This window comes from Mesocricetus auratus, unplaced genomic scaffold (assembly GCF_017639785.1).
Source record: "Mesocricetus auratus isolate SY011 unplaced genomic scaffold, BCM_Maur_2.0 Super-Scaffold_100020, whole genome shotgun sequence".
Lineage (NCBI taxonomy): Eukaryota > Metazoa > Chordata > Mammalia > Rodentia > Cricetidae > Mesocricetus > Mesocricetus auratus.
This window is the reverse complement of record NW_024429201.1, coordinates 39,526,920-39,546,274: the sequence shown is the minus strand read 5'-3', so window position 1 is coordinate 39,546,274 and position 19,355 is coordinate 39,526,920. Positions and strand designations below refer to the sequence as shown.

Here is a 19,355-nt window from a genome sequence, read left to right as displayed (position 1 = left end):
AGTGTAGTAATGTGGGCTGGCCTTTGTGGTCACTTAGACTTTGTATAACTTGTACCCAGCTTTTTGGGGTTTTGGAGTCTTCATTGAGAAGTCAGGCGTAAGTCTAATAAGTTTGTCTTTATATGTTATTTGAGCTTTTTCCCTTGCCATTTTTAATGTTTGTGTAGTGTTTGACCAATATGTACCAAGGGAATTTTCTTTTCTTGTCCAATCTATTTGGTGTTCTGTATTCATCTTGTACTATTACAGATTCTAACCTAATCTTTAGGTTAGAAAACTGTTCTTTTATGATTCTGTTGAAAACATTTCCTGAGTCTTTGTGCTGAGTTTCTTCTCTTTCCTCTATATCTATTATTCTTAGGTTTGGTATTTCATAGTGTCCTAGATTTCCTGGATATTTTGTGTCAGAAGTTTTTCAGATTTAACATTTTCTTTGATAAATGTGTTCATTTATTATATTGTATCATCAATGTCTGAGATTCTCTCTCCCATCTCTCATATTCTGTTATTGAAACTTGCCTCTGTAGTTTCTGCTCGAATTCCTAATTGTTTTATTTCCAGAATTCCCTCAGTTTATGTTTTCTTTATTAATTCTATTTCTAATTTCAGGTCTTGAACAATTTTATTCATTCTTTTTTATTGTTTAGTTGTGTTTTCCTGAATTTCTTTAAGGGATTCATTCATTTCCTGAATTTCTTTAAATGATTTATTTTTCCTCTTTAAGGGCCTCTGTCATTTTCATACATGCTGCTTTAAGGTCTTTTTGCCTGGCTTCAGCTCCTCAGGGCCTGCTCTGCTAATGTTACTGGGTTTGAATGGAGACCCATTTTCCTGGCTGTTATCCATTTTGTTTACATGCTGGTGTCTAGGCATCTGGGATTGGACTAGGTGTTGATTTCTGGTTTTGTCTTTGTCGAGTGGATGTTTTTTCCCTTGGTTTCTGTTTCCTCTCTGGATTTTAGGAGAGTGTGATGGTTGTAAGTTTGTTGCTTAGATAGTAAACTTTTTGTGGATTTGGTAGGTATAGATGGAGGTTTCTGTACCACTTGGTCCCACAGCAGCTGTCTCTGAGTAATGGGGCAGTGTAGAGCTTATCTGAAGGCCTGGCTGGAGTGGTGCATGAGGGTGGACTATCTTGGCTACCATCTTGAAATTGTTCTGAGCAGTCTGTAATTGAAAGCTGATTTTTAAGTGGTATTTATCAGCTTAGTGGCAGTATTACAGTCGAGGTAGAATCGTCGTTGTGGGTCCCCATCTTCCTTTTTGGAGACTTCAGATACGGCTGTTAGGAAAGCTTATTATTCACTGTAGAAAACTTAAACATATTAAGTGTCATATAAGTCCTACAGAGGTAGAAGGATTATGGCCTATTAAACATATCCAGGATATCCAGGCTTAACTCATAAACATCTGTTTAAACTCAAGCCTGAAATCAGCTACATGAAACCTAAGGTTAGAATTTGTACTTTAGGATATCAAAAAGTACTAAACAGAACATTTAAGTTTTGAGATAGTACTCATACCTTAAGAAAAAGTTTAAAGAGTTAAAATAAATTGGGGGGGGGGTAAGAGATTTGTGGCAACAGTAGTCCCTAAATTTTGGTTTTCTTCTGTCCCATGCCAGATGGCTCTTCTGATATGAGACAGAGACTCTGAATTTTCTTGTAGTAACATGCTTGTAATTAGAGGAGAGAGCTGCATCCAAGTAAAAAGACAGGTTTAGTGTTAGCTGAGTCAGGACTACATAAAGACCACTTCTTAGCATGACTATAGACACCAGCAAAAGCTAACATTTCGAAGGGCAAGCCTGGCAGCAAAATGGTGCAGCCTGCTTTCCTGGGACTTAACCATTACTTTGGTCTTTACGGGACCCTCTACAGACGTCACCACCCCAAACAACAGGAAGTAATTTTAAGAACACAACACCCACTTTCCCAATAGGTTGGATGGATGGCTTTTGGTTTTTCTCAGGGTTATGGATATTTGTCATCAAATAGGGGGATTGGTTACAAATTGTTAAGAGTAAGGGACTGAGCCAAAGAGATCAGATTCAGGGATTTCATTTGAAAAGAAAAGGATACAAGTCAGATTATTAAATCTACTTTCAAACTAAAAAAGCAATTATTAGTTTTAAATAATTTACATTGGTATGGATTCTTGTATATTGATACAAATTTAAAGTTATTGTTATACTGTATATATGCTTCTACTTCTGTTTAAGATATTTTTATATATTGGTACAAATTTAAGGTTATTTTTGTTATACTGTGTATATTTTCTACTTCTGTTTAAGATGTTTTTGTATATTGTTACAAATTTGAGCTCATTGTCTTTGCTACGCATCAGATTTAAGAGTGTTTAAATTATTTTGGAAATCTTCAGTCATTAAGCAATTATGTTTCTGACAATTAAAGATTATAGTTACCCATGTTTCTCATACCTTTTGATGTTAGTCAGGTTCTATATGTGCTCAGAGATGTGTCTAATATAGGTATTTGATCTTCAAATACTTCAAAGACCTACAGAATATAGCATTTAAATGTTTTAATAATTTAGAACTCTGTTGACATGAGACACAATTGCTCCTGACAGCACCGAGCTATCCCCGAGAGTATGATTGGCATCAATGACACTCCATTTGGAGTTTGTTCTCTTCTTGGCTACTGACCTCTTGGGTGAAGAACTGCCCTCACCTCAACTGCTGACTTTGAACATGCTGTCTTAACTGGGTTAGTAGGAGATAAACTTAAAGAGACTGCTGAACCTTGCCAAGTTAGGGTAAGGCAGTCTTTCAATTTCCCTGTTTCTGTGTTGGTCTGTCAGGCACTCTAGGCAAAGTTATTTGCCCCGATGTTACTGTGAAATCTTGGGTAACTGTCCAGGCAGCTTGCTGTTTCTGTCTTAGCTTGCACCTTTAGGAAGCTGCACGCTTACACTTCCTGCCTATCCTAGTAATATTATTTTCCTTCTCAAGTCTTTGATGATGTTGAAGACTAGACAGTCACAGATAATATCCTCTCTTATCTTTTTTTTTTTTTTTTTTTTTTGGTTTTTCGAGACAGGGTTTCTCTGTATTGTTTTGGAGGCTGTCCTGAAACTTGCTTTGTAGACCAGGATGGCCTCGAACTCACAGAGATCCACCTGCCTCTGCCTCCCGAGTGCTGGGATTAAAGGAGTGCGCCACCAATGCCCGGCTTTATCCTCTCTTATCTTAGATAGTAAATACTATGTACAAGACTTAGACTTTCCAGATTAAGACAACTATAGGAGTAATCTCGGTTATATGCCATTACACTGAAACTGGACATGTAGAATGTGTCTATTGGTCAATGTTGCTCTTGCTGATTATAGGTCTTAATTTGTATATGTTTTTACCTTTCCTCCTTCTGGAGTACACTTGACATTTGTTATTATTGTGTGTAGTTTTTGTATCAGACTTAAAACCTTCTTTAAACTAAAAGGAGAATTGTAGTGGCATCTTACCTTGCCAGTGAACTTGTAGTAGTGGCCCCACCCTTTGGGCGTGGTTTGAGGTGTGAACATGACCCCTTTAAGGTACAGTAGCTTTGGGTGAGCTCTTTCTTGGATCAAGGAGAGCACTGTAAGGGCAGACACTGCATCTTCTGGAGCAGGAAGGTCATGGCGATTATTTACTCTTATCTGTGTAGGTTCTTTCCTAACAAAACACCTATTTATCATTTATCTTGTGTCTGGTAAACTCATTTTAATCCTGCCTTCAGGTAGGTATGTTCACTGGAGGTTCCAGGTAAAATATGCTTCTGGGTATTGGGAGCTGGCACTTAGGAATGGGAATACACTAAGTTTCTTACAGGTTTCATGGGAAAGGGAGAGCAGCATGTCTCAGCAGGATCTGCTTATTTAGCCTCCTTGGAATGGGGAGAGACAGTGAAGAGAGTTACCCCAGAACTTCTGCTGCAGATCTGGAAATGATCCTGGGAGGTTAGATATGTTTAGCTGGTCTTCTCAGCTGGTGTTGGTGGCTGGAATAACAGGATGAGGTGGCAGAAGGAAGGTTGGGAGTGGAGGTATTTGTGTCCTGCTGGGGTTGGGGTCAGAGAGAGAAGGGAAGCCACAGCAGGTGTCCTGCTGCAGAGCTGGGGCTGAGGCTGGAGGACTGGACATGGAGGAGCAGAAGGAGAGGTCTGTGGTCTGCTCCCCTGCTCCCCTGGTGGGAGCTGCACTTGGCTTAGCAGAGGGTGCTGGTGGGGTTGAGCCCTGGGATAAAGCAGCAGATGGAGGGGTGGGGCCTAGAAGGGGAAGATTTGCTGGATCTGCAAGAGATGTGGTGGGGAGGGAGGCTGCTGCAGGTGCTCTGCAGCAAAGCAGGGGATTACACCCTGTGATCCGGTCTGGTCTGAAGGAACAGAGGAGAGACAAAGATCTGCGTTCATCCTACCTGGCTCCCTGGCTGGAGTCCTGAAGTATCCATAATACATTCCAATTCATATTGGCAGATTATGTTTTTATTTAAAAGCCAAGAATCTAGATTTACCTGACTTGAGGGTTCCAAATGAATTTAGGGAAATTTGTAGGATGTTGGCAGCAGCATGGAGCTATAGCTTGTCTATTGTCACAGTCAGAAAATCAATTTCTGGAAGATAAGTGTTGTTGATGAGGAAACATATTATTTGCTAGCCAATGGAAAAGAAGTTTTGATTATGGTCCAGCTTCTTGGTCCCAGCATGAGATGGGTGCAGATAGGAATTACTTGTTTTAGATGTAGGATGGGAGTAATGAAAACAAAGAGGATAATGGGAAGGACCAATATTCATGTCTTTTCTGTAAATACATGGATATCATCTAAGAACTTAGAGAAAAACTCTTTTTACTCCTTTCCTGGTCTAGCAGCTCTTGTCATGGTGTCTGGTAGCTGCCATACCCAAACAGTGTGTGGACAGACTATGCTAGTTTCAGCCAAGTTAGCACTACATCACAGTTATAGTTAGGCAAATCAGAGTCCCTCTCTCCCTACATAGTACATATATTACACACACATATATGTACACGCATTCACACACTCAGGGATTGCACCTTGGTCCTTGTATGTAGTAGGCAAGTATTTTATTAATGAACTGTGAATAAATCAATTCTGAAATGATGAGCATAATATATAAAGGTTAAGAAGGCTACAAAGAGCACTTGGGAGGCAGAGGCAGGTGGATCTCTGTGAGTTCGAGGCCAGCCTGGTCTACAAGAGCTAGTTCCAGGACAGCCTCCAAAGCCACAGAGAAACCTTGTCTCAAAAAACAAAAACAAAAAAACAAAACAAAAAGGCTACAAAGGGTACAAATAAAATATGAAGGCTAAGATTCAAGATCTTTTCATTACATTCAAATTACCCATTGCTGGCCCTCAAAAAACACCCTTCAAGATCCTGCAAAGTTATAGTCCTAAAAACATCTTGGTATTGGCACAATAATAGACAGGTAAACCAATGGAATCGAATTAAAAACCCTGATATTAACCCACACACTTACGAACACCTGATTTTCAACAAAGAAGCTAAAATTATACAATGGAAAAAAGATAGCATCTCCAACACATGGTGCTGGTATAACAAGACTGCTGATAGATCCATGTCTATCTCCATTACCAGTGAATCTGGGAAACAGGGAGGTTCCTAAGAGAGATATGCATGGTACCCCAGAGAAGGGGAATGAGGCAAGATTTCATGAGTGGATTGGGAACATGGGGGGAGGGGAGAGGGAACTGGGAAAAAGAGAGGGGGAGAAAAGGAGAGAGGAAGACATGGGGGAGCAGGAAGGTTGAGTCAGGAAAGAATAGAGGAGAGCAGGATGAGAGATAATGGAGGCAGTCATTATAGGTTTGAGAGCTGACCCTAGTGGGATTTCCAGAGATCTACAAGGATGACACCAACTGGTAAACTAAGCAATAGTGGAGAGACTACCTTAATTGCCTCTCCCTAATAATGAGATTGATGACTACCTTATATGCTATCCTAGAACCTTCATCCAGTGACTGATGGGAGCAGATGCAGACACCCACAGCTAAACACTGAACTGAACTCCTGGAACCCAGTGACAGAGACAGAGGAGTGATGAGTAAAGGGATCAAGACTGCCCCGGTTGAAATCCACAGAGACAGCTGACCTGACAAGGGGGAGCTCATGGACCCCAGATTGATGGCTGAGTGGTCAGCATGGGACTGATCTAGACCCCCTGAATATAGTGTCAGTGAGGAGGCCTCAGCAATCTCTGGAGCCTTGGGTAGTAGATCAGTGTTTACCATGGCATACGAGTGAACTTTGGGAGCCCATTCCACATGGAGGGATGCTCTCTAAGCCTGGACACATGGAGGGGGGGCCTAGGCCCTGCCCTGGATGAAATGACAGATTCTGGAGATCCTCCATGGAGGGCCTCACCCTCCTTGGGGAATGGTGTGGGGATTGGGTGGGGGGTTGGGAGGGCTGGTGGAGAGGAGGAGGGGAGGAAGAGGGAGCTGGGATTGACATGTGAAGCACACTTGTTTGGAATAAAAAATAAATAATAATAAAAAAAAAGATCCTGCAAAGTTGTACAGACAATTTTTTTTAACCCGTATGGAAGAGGAGTTATCTACAACAAAGTTAGTGAGAAACTAACAATATATTGACTGGTTGTGTGACCTTTCTAATTAGTGATCTTAAGTAAGTTTTTTTCTTTCAGTTTTCTAGATTGAACCCAGGTTCAGTGCATGCTAGGACACTGAACTTTGCCCTTATCCCCAAGTGAATGATCCTTAATTCCACTAAGACCAACCAAGTCTAAGGGCCGTTTATGTTTTCTCCAGTAACATCAACACAGACTGGATCACAAACAGTTTGCCCAGACAGCCAGCATACTATCTGAATTGACTTTGTGGGCTTACAAAGGTTAGTTTATGGGATGATATTTTTCCTTGATAACACTCATTTTTAATTTCTATAAAAACTGAACTTAGAAGGCAGAGCCTCTAATTACTTTGCCATGCTTCACACATGCCTACTTGACCTTGGTCAATGGCAGCAAAGTTAATTGATTCTCAAAGTTGAAGACATGGAGGAAACCACATTCCAATAGTATTGGTTTGAGTAGACAGAATTCTGAACTTACATCTCACAAAGAATGTTTTCCTCAATGAATTTGGTTGTTGCAAAAATGTCAGAGCTGAGTTTTAGTTTTGGAAAATTGGTTTAATTTTATCTGTAACTTAAATGAAAATGTGCTATTTGATAGCATGTTTGTAAGTGTCATTTGAAGTTAGGAGTGCAGGTGATAGATGACAGATGCCTAAAAACATGATAATAGATGCCTGGAATAGAAGGAAGAAATGTCAAATACAGTGTAATGGTATTCCTTTAGTTATTTCACTGATCAAAGATAGACCAGCTATTAGCCAGGAAGGAACAAATCTCCTTTCATTTTTCTTTATCTCTGTCGGATCTCAAAGCACAAAAGAGGTATGGGGACAGATAGGTTTGTCTAGCTTCCATTGATAAGTAAAGTAGCATGGATGACTTAGATGGCTATTGTTGAAAAGACTGGAAATTTTTATATTATAAAATTTGCTTAATAGTAAGTTTCTCTCAAGCTTCCTGAGTTAAAATAGCACTAACCAAGTCTAGTTGTTTCTGTGTGTCAGGTGTTCAGAGCAGGACACACAGGATTTGGTTTGTCTCTTTACAAAATTTAGGACCTCACAGAAACATTCAGGAGATAAAGTGATGATTCATCCATCCCTACATAGGTCTGAATTGTTGAATGAAATGCCCATTTGTGTCAATGGTAAGCAGTTTACTACTGAGCAATAGTTCACTCTTTTCATCTTTGAGTGGAGCTTTATCTCATAAGATGTTGGAAGGTCAAGCTACTCATCTTCTGACATAGTTCCTAATACATTTTTATTATTAAAAATAGCTTCACACTTTTATTCAAATTTCACTGTTTTCCCTATTCATTTTTCTTTTCTCTAGGATGCCATATTGAAAGCCCCATTTGGTCTACTTAGTTCTTGATAGTTTCAAGACATGCTTTATTGTGTCCTTGACTGAAGAAGCAGTGGCTGTGTATTTTGTCCAATGTTTTTCTCATGGTTAGGCAAAGCTTATCCGTTTATAGGAGGTTTATTTTGTTTTGATTTTAGAGACTTACCTGTATGTGTGTGTGCCTGTGTGCACGTATGTGAACCACTTATGTGCACAGGCCACTGAAAACCAGAGGGCATGGTGTCCTCTGGAACTGGAGTTATAGGCAGTTACGAGCCCTGCCAGCTGTCGTGAGTGCAGGGAAACAAACTCAGGTTTTCTGTAAGAATAGCAAATGCTCTTAACAGCTAAGCTATCTCTTGAGCCCTGCAGGTTTATTTTTAATGAACTTATTCATGGTTGTCAGTCTGTGAAAATGAAAGTATGCAGCTTTTTATGGTTGAAGAAACCCTGTCTGAAGCACACAATTCAAATCACTCATGGTATACAAACTTTTCTTCAGTAGAAGCTTCTACCCTACCAAGCACTCATGGTATACAAAGTTTCAGAGCCTCTTTTCTTCAGTAGAAGCTTCTACCCTACAAAGCACTCATGGTATACAAAGTTTCAGAGCCTCTTTTCTTCAGTAGAAGCTTCTACCCTACAAAGCACTCATGGTATACAAAGTTTCAGAGCCTCTTTTCTTCAGTAGAAGCTTCTACCCTACAAAGCACTCATGGTATACAAAGTTTCAGAGCCTCTTTTCTTCAGTAGAAGCTTCTACCCTACAAAGCACTTGCACTGTAGCCTGAAATGAAATACTAACGCTCTCCAATGCTACGGCTTTCACACAGGCATTCTTTGCTTGTTTTAATAGGTTGTTTTTTTTCTTCCTCAAGAGCATTCCTTTATACTACATTTTTCTCACCCATATCCTTACTTCCCCAGACTTCCCACCCTCCTGTCCTATCTGTTACTAAGTTTCTCCAACTAGTGTAATAGTGCAGACATTAATTTATGTCAAACGACTTTTACTGTATATTTTGTAACAGGCATCTTGTCCTGGTTGAGGATACTTTAAAAGGACAAGATAAAGTCATTGCTGTCATCCAGTTGACGTTTTAGTGGATCAGGCAGACTGCCAACACATCGCATTGCCTTTTGTTCTGAAGGAAGGAGTTGAGATAGAGAAGTACGCGTTATAGGCGTGAGGTACAGTGTACTTTCAAGAATTCCGGAACCTCCTATAGGAAAATATTACCAATGCAGGTTTGCTAGCTGCCAGCAATCCCTCAGTTACCTGAGGGGTCAGTCTTTCCCCTGTCTCCAGTGCTTGCTTCGGCCTTCATTGGCAACACAACAGTGGTTTCGGAATTAAAAACAAATCACAATCATATATAAAACTTTTAAACCACCTGTGCCTGTTGCTCACTCCCTAATGTGCCCCCAGTAGCTGCGTCTTTCAAACATTCTTTTTGGAGAAGCAGGGCTCCCGCGCGCTTCCCATGTGAGCCAGCTGTCACCAGGATGTCAGCATCAGCTTCCCCTGAATTTTGTGGCCAACGCAATCTTGCAAACATGGGCCTCCTTTCTCATCTTGAGGCGCACAGCCAGGATGAAGCCGGCCCGGGGAATCCGCTCAAGGCCAGCCTCACAGGGGATGTTGGAAGTCCTCTTCCAGAGCAGGCTGGGCGACAGACTCCACTGACACTTGGCCGCGCTCCCGGCTCCCGGCGCCTCCGGCGCCCCAGGCACACACTCAGGGGCCCGCCCCGCCCATTTCCGGGTGGGCGTCGCGGCGGCCGTCGCATGCGTAATGACGTGTGCGTCCCCGGCAGACCCCGGAAGTGCAACTCGAAGTTGGTGGGGGCGCGGATCCCGAGAGAGAAAGTGGTGGCAGGCGCGCTCCAGGGGGCTCGCCCAGCGATCTGGAAGGCTACGCCTCCTCCCGCCTACCCCCTCAGCCGTGCAGCTGGGGGCAGAGCTCAGGTAGGACTCTGGACGGGCTGGCCCGGCCGGTCTCGGGCGAGCGCAAGGCTGGCCCGGTTCCTGACTGTCAGAAGCCACGCGTGGTCCCCGGGGCTCGTCTCTGACCCGGGTCCACCACCTTGCAGAAGGGCTGCCTCCACCGGCCTTGTCGGCTCTCCAGGCCGGAGGAACACGTGTGTCCTGGGGTGGCTAGCCTGCTGTCTGAGCCCACGAGACCCTCCACTCACCGAATTGCGGTTGTCTGGTTGGAGTCGTTCTTAGTTGTACGTTTTTATGCAGAAAGTGTTGACTGCTAAAGCTTTGGCCCTCCAGGCTTGTGTGGTGTGGACCTCAGTAGAATGTGTATATTCTTCTTAAAGTTACTTACATCTGGAAGCAGCCGATGTGCTCTGGCCCTGCTACTGCCTTGTTTTGTTTGTTTTTAAATAGGTGCAGTGTGGTGGTGCTGTTAAAGCTCATGGTTTGGCTTTGCCTTAAAGCACTGTCCAAAGTGTTCTGTTTCTCCTTGTTCTTTTGGTCTTGAAAGGGACACATGCCCGTACTCATTCCGCAGCTGAAACAGAGCGTTCTTGAGGGCTAAATTCAGGCTCCAGTGGCAGTGCTGGTATGGAGCTTTCTGTAAACCCTCCTAGTTTCAAACAAGGAGTCTGATCCCTTTAACCAGTGAGCTGACTGGAATGGCTTTTTGTCTGTGGCTGCAGCAGCACTACAAATGGTAGAACAGTATCCAGGCCAAGAGAGAAATAGGATTTATAAAGCTGTGAGCATTGATCTTTCATTCATCTAGTGTATTGACTAGTCACCTTCAACAAGTCAGGAAATGTCCCATGTTCAGAGAAGACAGCAGTGAACCAAACAGAAAGACCTGTGTGCTCTTATTCTAGTGGGTGGAGAACAATCCGTGAGCAAATGCACAGAAAGTGAGGGATGCCAGGGAAACTGAAGCAAGTAGAGGGGTCAGAGAGGATGGGAGTGCTGTGAGAGAAAGGGAAGGCTCTTTGCTAAAGGGGAGTTGAGTAGAGATCGGAACTAAGTGAGGGGCTGGACTCTGCAGCTGGGGGGCGTTTTGCATGAATACCTGGGAGAGGTTGAGACACATTTGTTGTCTCTTGGAATAGTAAAGATGTAGTCAGTCTGGAGACTGACTGTTCAGTGATTTGTTATGTTCTTGAGAGGGCATGTTTAATGACCACCAGTTTAGCTTGGTGACGAGAATCCAGGTCAGTGCTCATTAAGGTGTTTCCATGCTCTTCATTAGGCTCTAACAAAATTACCAATATTCAGTCAGTTCATATAACACGTGTTGCCTTTGTTTTTGTTAGATTGAGTTTACCCAATAGTGCAAATATGTACTGAATACTTCTCTGCACTAATTTTACTTTTCATTTACTTTATCACTATAGTAAAATGTACCTAACATAAAATACTGTAATAATTTCAAGGATTCAGATGAGTACCACAGCGTATGTTCACATTGCTGTGTAACCATCATCGCTGTTTGTCTCTAGTGTTTTAATTTTCCCTAGATGAAGCTCTGTATCTGCTAAACACCAATTCCTCATAGTCACCTGCCCTTAGCCCCAGCAACAATAGAGCTTCTTTTGTGTCTGTGGACATATCACATGAGTGTACTTAAATAGCATTTGTCCTTTGGTGACTGACTTTTTTTAAACTTAGAAAGCTGATCAACATATAATTTAAGGGCTTGACATACTGTTTACCACAGTGACTTCCCGGGTTTTCTTTCCCACCTGCAATGCACAGGGTCCTAATATTCCCACAGTGTTGTGAATGTTTCTCCACATCTTCAACAAACCTGTTAAAACAGTAATCACCATACACATAACTATGTAGGACTATCTGTGGTTTTGATTCACAAATCTATAATAATTGGTGATGTTACACATTTTTTTTTTCCTGTGCTTTTGGTCCACGTGTCTTCTTTGGAGTTTTTGCAGTCCAGGCTGGCTTCAAACTCACGATTCTTCTGCCACAGCTGTGCACATATTGAAATCCTTACAGGTGTGGTAACCATTTCCAGGTTTTTGGGGAAGGTGTGATACTAGGAACTGAACCAGTGCCTTACGCATGCTAGATGAATGCTATGTCTCAAGCTTATTAATGTAAAATCTGATTTTAATAAAACTTTTTGAGATTTAATTGTGATATTTTTAAGTATTGGGTTGCATTTTAAGATGGCAAACACCATGTGTTTTCTTGCTTTTCAACCCCAAAGTTCTATAATAGTAAAAACTCAAATGACTGTAGGCTAGCTATCCACAGTCATCCCATACTTAGAAATTAAACAGAAACAAAAGCAAAACTTTAAAGTCAACTTTTGTACAATGAACAAAACTTTCCGTATCAGATTATGACGAAAACAGCTCAGAGAAACCAAAGATCTCCCTGCTTCACTTTGCTGTTTCTTCTTTAATTGAAAGGCAAAGGGTGTATTGATTGGCCAGTTGTACCTGTGAAGTGTACCTCTTTTGTTTGCTAGCTGAGAAGAGACGAAACAGAAGGCAAAATGGTGAAGAGTAAAGACATGTTGGATAGCACTGAAGCAGTCAGATGTGGCTGGAAGGACAGTGACAAAGGGGCTCAGTGATAATGGACAGGGAGTGCCATGACTGCCCAGAGAGGACCCAGCAGCCAGGTAATGAGAATAATACAGATCCACAGACTGGAGTGGCATGGAGAAAAAGGCGAGAGAGTGTGACTTCCCAGTCACTTCTCAGCACGTGGCTCTGAAGCAAAGCTCTCAGTAATCCAGGGAGACCTCTTTATCAAGGTTCAGTAGCCATTGTTTGGAAGGTATGAGCTATGTGTAGTCCTGCAGAATAAGCTAACTTCTTGAGAATATGTACTGCATGATTTTTGTTCCTATGACAGAGATTTAGTTGAGGACCCCAAAGCTCTCATTATATAACTCTGGCTGCTCTTGATCTCAAAGAGATCCATCTGCCTCTGCCTCCCAAAAGCTGGGATTAAAGGCATGAACCACCATGTTGTCCATTAAAATATTCTTATATGTAATGTTTAAAATCAAAAGAAGTATCTTACTGAAGAATGCCTGAATGTCCACTGTGAGGTTACAGTAACCTTTTTTTTTTTGGCTATTGGAATTTTTGTATGCAAATATCATTTATTAAATACTTTGGGGATAGTATACTTCTCAACCCTTTCGGTTATAGAGCTTATTTAAACCAGCCATTTTTCTGTAGTTTAAATAATGAATGAAAAGATTATGCCATTCTTTTTATTGTTCTTTGGCTAACTGAAACTTAATTTGGCTCAGATGAGGCGAGAGATGATGAACTTGCTCAGGGCTTTGCAGGTAAGTTACAAACAAGTTAGAGATAGCAGCACTGCATTGCTTCCTTTGCATAGTTACCCCCCCCATTTTTGGATGCACTTTGGTTTGCAATGTATACAGAAATTTTTGTCTCAGAGAAAATATTACTGTCAGGACAGAGCACAGAGCAACAGCATTATTACATGCACGTGTCTTCATAAAATGTTTTTCATTTGGGTGAAACATCGTATTGGGTCATCATACACTTAGTCTTGATTTGTTCAGAGGGTATGGGTGATAATAAGACTTGGATTGTGAATTGGGGTCTTGCAAACCTCTTTAATAGCTCATTAGAGCAATGATTACAACCAGTACACAGCAGTGTAATAATAGACCGTTGTGGGAGATTGGTAGCATTCTTAGGCTCAGATCGGGAATCTTCATCCTATGATGATGTGTCAGGAATGTCTGAATGTTAGCACGACATAGGAAGATACAGCCTGAGCTGTAAGTGAAGGGATTTAGAGGACATGCATAGGTATGTAAATAAGAAAGACTTAAGACCAGGAAATAATATTACCTTTTAAAAATTTATTCTTTTATGTCAACTAGTTTGAGGAAGTATTGATTACTTGTGCCAGTAAAACAGTCATTGTTCAATTTTTATAGCTCAGTTTTGGAAAATACTTCTGACCTTATTCTGCTTTGGGCAAAATTATTACTCTGTTGGGTCATTAGAGTTTTATTTTTATCACAGATGTGTTTATTTTTATCCTAAATGCTTCTCAGCTGTATAGGAGAGTACTAGGCTGTTATAGTCTATAACACTGCACAGAGCTAGGTGTGGTGGCACACGTCTGTGGGCCCAGCTACCAGAAGATGAGGCTCAGCATTTTGTGAGACTCTGTCTCCAAATAAGATAGTTTTCAAAAAGGGAAGGGAATGCAACTTGGTGGTAGACCATTTCCTTAATATCTGTGAGACTCTGGCATTAGTCGCTTTTACCACAGCAAACAACAGTCTACACAAGGCAGAGTTTAAAAGTCAAGGAACCTCAGGATATGTTTCTGTCTAATTTAAGTAAAAATCCATGATTTTGATCTGAAAAAAAGAAGTCCCTACTACAGGAGTCTTTCATTCTGTATGGCAGTTGTGGGACCAGTTACATCTCCTTGGTGATGAAGCCTGTCTCCCTGTTGGTTCACTTCTCCTGTTGAGACTGGCTGTTCATGAACACAAGCTCTCTCTACCTGAATTTACTGCTGACTCCCTGATGCCTATAGGCATCCAACAGTATGATTCCCATACCATACAAATTTCAGCATGACTACTTCTTGCCTCCTGTTTCTGTGAGCATGTCACCTTTTCTTGTTTCTTCCAACATACTTTCAGTGTTTGTAGCTTGACACTGGGTGCAGACTGTTTTGAGCTGTGAGAGCTTATTGTTGAGACTAGAATCACGTGTCCTGGTCTCCAGTGTCTCCGTTTTCTTCTGTCAGGGTCATGATCTTTCCTGCAAGTTGAATTCTGGTCTGAATTCTAGGTTTTGTTCTAGGACCAACAGAATTGATTTTACTGGTGGTGGTGGTGAAAATTTTATGTGCATCAGGAATACTACAATAACTGCTAAGACACTGGATAGTTCTGTTTTATCATTGAAAATAAACTATTTAAAGCAAACTTATTTATTTTGAATATTTTTCTTAACAAGATGCTTGTATAACTATTTTTATCAAAACAAGCATATGTGTTTGTGTTTTTAACTGTTTTAATTAAAAATGTAAGGCTTCTTACTCCCATTTTCATTCTGTTTCTCCTTTCTTAAAATGAATAATCATTTTCAGCTAGGTCAACTCCTTACTGAAAAATACCAAATTTATATACTTTTTTATAATTGTCTTGAAATCCAAAGGATGTTGAAGACACCATTCCCATTGTGGCAAATCTAAAGGAGGCTCTTTCCTTGCATGGAACATAAATTACTGTTGAATTGGAAAATCACTAGGCAATTCAGTACTGATGAGAACTAATGAATCTGGAAGCCTAAGTGACGTTCACTAGTTCATTAAGGATTTAAATATATGTTGCCTATTGCTGTGTAATAAATTATCCCCAAATTTAGCAGCTTGAAGCAGAACCCTGTATCATCTCATACAGCTTCACAGTGTCAGAGTTAGGAACCTTTTGGCTGGGAAGCTCTGAATTAGGATTGCTGATGAAATTAAGATGTCAGCCAGGGCTACTTTTCTGTATAATTTAGATCTGTAGGATCTACTCCAAGCTCAGTCACGTGGCTGTTGGCTGGAAGCCTCATTTTAACATATGGAGTTCTTGATAGGGCTGGTCATAATATAGCTTTCCCAAGCCTAGTCAACTGAGAAAGAGAAGAGGGGGAGAGGGGGAGAGGAAAGATGGAGATGGGGATGGGGGGTTGGGAGGGGTGTGGAAGCAAAGGATGGATATAGGGAGGAAATCCACAAATGGGTACCATGATTTTTTTATAACACCAATCAAAAATATTATACCATTACTCTGCATTGGTTACACAAGCCAACTCTTATATAGTGTTGGAGATTATGGCTCTTAGGGGTCATTTGGGAGGATACCAGAGGCTCTGATGGTTTATGTCCTTCCCATATGCAGAGAATATCCACCACTTCTCAGCCCCCCATTTGTCTCGTCTGATTGTTATGGCATCTCAAAGTCCAGAGTCTCCTTATGAAAGATCAAATCCAGTGTGGATGAGGGCAGTTGGGATGAGTCCCTTAGGTATGAGTTTTTGATTATAAGTCTTTCACTTGTTCTCCCGGACCTCTGACAGCCAACATACAATGGAGGGGATGGAGAGAATAACAGCTTGTTTTTTCCTTGGGTCTTCAAACAATTTTAAGTCACTTTTATTTGTGTGTATGTGTGTGTGTGTACGTGTGCATACGTGTGCGTATGCATGTGTGTGCTTTCCACCCTGTGTGGATATCAGTGGAGGGAGGTTAGAGGGCGGCTTGTGGGAATCGTTTCTCCTTTCACCATGAGGGCACAAAGAATTGAACTCAGGTCATGGGTATGGTGGTGGACATTTTTGCCTACTCAGTGATCTTGCCAGCCCATGTGTTTGGGTCTTAATTCCTAAAGGTTCCTAAATGGCTGCAAGCAAAGGCCAACACATTAGAAGACATGTTTCCCGTTATTTCTCCAAGAAACGAGAAGCCTCGTTCCCCAGGCATGGTTACAAGATAAACACTAGGTTTTGGTCTGCATCCAGATGCGGGAGTGAGGAAGGGTTGAGAACCGCATTTGCTATTGGGTAGCCTTTGGCAAGGCAAGGAAGAGACTAAAATGCTACAGTGTTGAGGTGGAATAACTTTGGTGTGCTTGGACTTAGGACTGATCTTTAGCTGACAGTATCTTGTCCTGAGATGATCTAGGACCAGAGAAACTTCAACTTGATATGTGTGATTTAGAGTGGGAAGTTGTCAGAGGTATAAAACAGGGATTGTTGGGATTGTCAAGGAAAGATGTGATCATAGGCAAGTAGAAATTAACTGGCCATGGGAGGAAGTCTCCCTCAGAGTGAGTAACATCCCATTTTCAAAACTCTACAAATGTAGAAAGGAATAAGACATTGTTGTTAATGTAATTGGCTCTGTAATGAATGGATGGCAGATAAAAAAACAAAACAAAACAAAACACAACACCTAACAAATGCAGAACACGGTGCAAGCACGCTTGTTCAGATGGAGGAGAAGGGGGAGTACAAAGGTATCTCTGGTTCCCAGAAGTTCTGAAACTGGTGGACACATAGGAGTACTCTTCAACTTAGGGTTAGGATATGACTTGAAAACACTGTGAATAACTTACAGCTAACTTACAAAACAGAAGTGCACAATATATTTAGTACAGTTAGCTTACTATCATAATTTTATATACTACAGTGTACTGCAGTGTAAAAGTGGTTTTCCTCTATCAGTGTGGCTGACTGAATCTGGAGCTTACTAATAATTCATTCCAAACCTTGTCAGCAATTTCTATGGTTTTCAGTTTTAACTTTTAATGGTGTGTGTGTGTGTGTGTGTGTGTGTGTGTGTGTGTGTGTGTGTAAAAAGAGACTAGGCATTTTAGGTGAGTAGTTTCTTAGTTGACTGTTAGTACTGGGGGGGGTTGAAGGGAGCCTCGCCCTAAGTTCTTTTCATTGTTACATTTTCTCTTTTAAGTATCAAATATCTTGTGAATTCTGTTGTGTGCTTGATTATTATTTTAACTGTGTAAAGATGTGTTACATTTTGCTTCTTTTGTAAATGATGCAAAGACATGTTAAATTTGTCTGATTAGATAAAATGAACCTGGGTTCAGGAGGTTGAGTCAGCAGCTAGCTGACAGGAAGTAGGCAGGGTGCTTTAGTAGGGGCTGAGCAGAAGGACGGCCCCCTTTCTCTGGAGATGCAAACGAGAGAAAATTAGCTATTTGCTACTCAGCCTTCCTGAGTTAGGAGGACCTCACTCCAACCTCTGAATCCTGAGTTCTATAGAAGGATAGAGATTGAGATAGTTTCCCCTCCGAATCCTGAGTTCTATAGAAGGACAGAGATTTAGTTAGGTTCCCCTCTGAATCCTGAGTTCTATAGAAGGATAGAGATTGAGATAGTTTCCCCTCCGAATCCTGAGTTCTATAGAAGGACAGAGATTTAGTTAGGTTCCCCTCTGAATCCTGAGTTCTATAGAAGGACAGAGATTTAGATGGTTTCCCCTCCGAATCCTGAGTTCTATAGGAGGACAGAGATTTAGTTAGGTTCCCCTCTGAATCCTGAGTTCTATAGAAGGACAGAGATTTAGATGGTTTCCCCTCTGAATCCTGAGTTCTATAGAAGGACAGAGATTTAGATGGTTTCCCCTCTGAATCCTGAGTTCTATAGAAGGACAGAGATTTAGATGGTTTCCCCTCCGAATCCTGAGTTCTATAGAAGGACAGAGATTTAGATGGTTTCCCCTCTGAATCCTGAGTTCTATAGAAGGACAGAGATTTAGATGGTTTCCCCTCTGAATCCTGAGTTCTATAGAAGGACAGAGATTTAGATGGTTTCCCCTCTGAATCCTGAGTTCTATAGAAGGACAGAGATTTAGATGGTTTCCCCTCTGAATCCTGAGTTCTATAGAAGGACAGAGATTTAGATGGTTTCCCCTCTGAATCCTGAGTTCTATAGGAGGACAGAGATTTAGTTAGGTCCCCCTCTGAATCCTGAGTTCTATAGAAGGACAGAGATTTAGTTAGGTCCCCCTCTGAATCCTGAGTTCTGTAGAAGGACAGAGATTTAGATGGTTTCCTTTAGCCGCCTTAGAGCCGGTGCCTAACTGCTGCTGGGAGCTGCAGAGTTGCAGTTGCCAGTTGGGGCAGCAGCAGCTTAAGGTGCAGCCAGTGCACTGAATGGAAAATAACAAAGTTGGTTTAGATAGAAGCTACACGCAAGAATTTATTGAAATTAATTGTTTGTATATTGGGCTATTGCTAAGCCTACAGGGGAACCATGAATTTAAGGGTCCTAGAAGTTGTGATGCAAATGTATTTGTGGTGCATGCTTGTGTTTCCATGCTTACTTGTGTGGGTGCATATCTGTGTGCAGGTGTGCATGCATGTGGGTGTCAGAGGCAGAAGACTGGCTTTTATGACCCAGAGTTCACTGATACTGCTAGCTTAGCTGCCAGCCTTGCTCCAAAATGCCCTGCCTGCCCCTGCTGCCTTAGTGCTGGAATTACAGACGGAAGGCCAGACTGACTAGCATTTCATGACTGCTTGGAATCCAAGCTCCAGTCCTTTTGTGTACATGGCAAGTGCTTTGCCCTCTGGACCATCTTCCTAGCTCTTAGGCCTTGTTTTTGGGGGGATGAATCCCATTCCTGAGTGCTGCACTCTTAATGGAACTCCAAGATGTTTGATCCTAGTTGCTTCTTAATGTCAACACATTTGGGATTATTATATTCCAATCAATGAATTTGATGGACCTTCTTACAGGCCTCTCATCTGACTATTGTTGTGAGATACTACCTTTGTTGTTGTTGCTACAAATTTTTATTTAGTTTAAACATATGTATGTATGTGTACATGCATAAGTGAGTG

At 41.5% G+C, this 19,355-nt stretch overlaps 1 protein-coding gene across 8 annotated transcripts in view; it reads left to right on the top strand.

Annotated features, from left to right (window-relative positions):
* Positions 1-9,798: 9,798 nt before the first annotated feature.
* Positions 9,799-19,355, top strand: part of Fam172a (family with sequence similarity 172 member A) — a 374,184-nt gene continuing 364,627 nt past the window's right edge. For all 8 annotated transcript variants that reach the window (XM_040729035.1, XM_040729038.1, XM_040729036.1 and 5 more), the window contains exon 1: positions 9,799-9,952. The gene's annotated coding sequence lies outside the window, so the exon portion shown is untranslated. The remainder of the gene's footprint in view (positions 9,953-19,355) is intronic.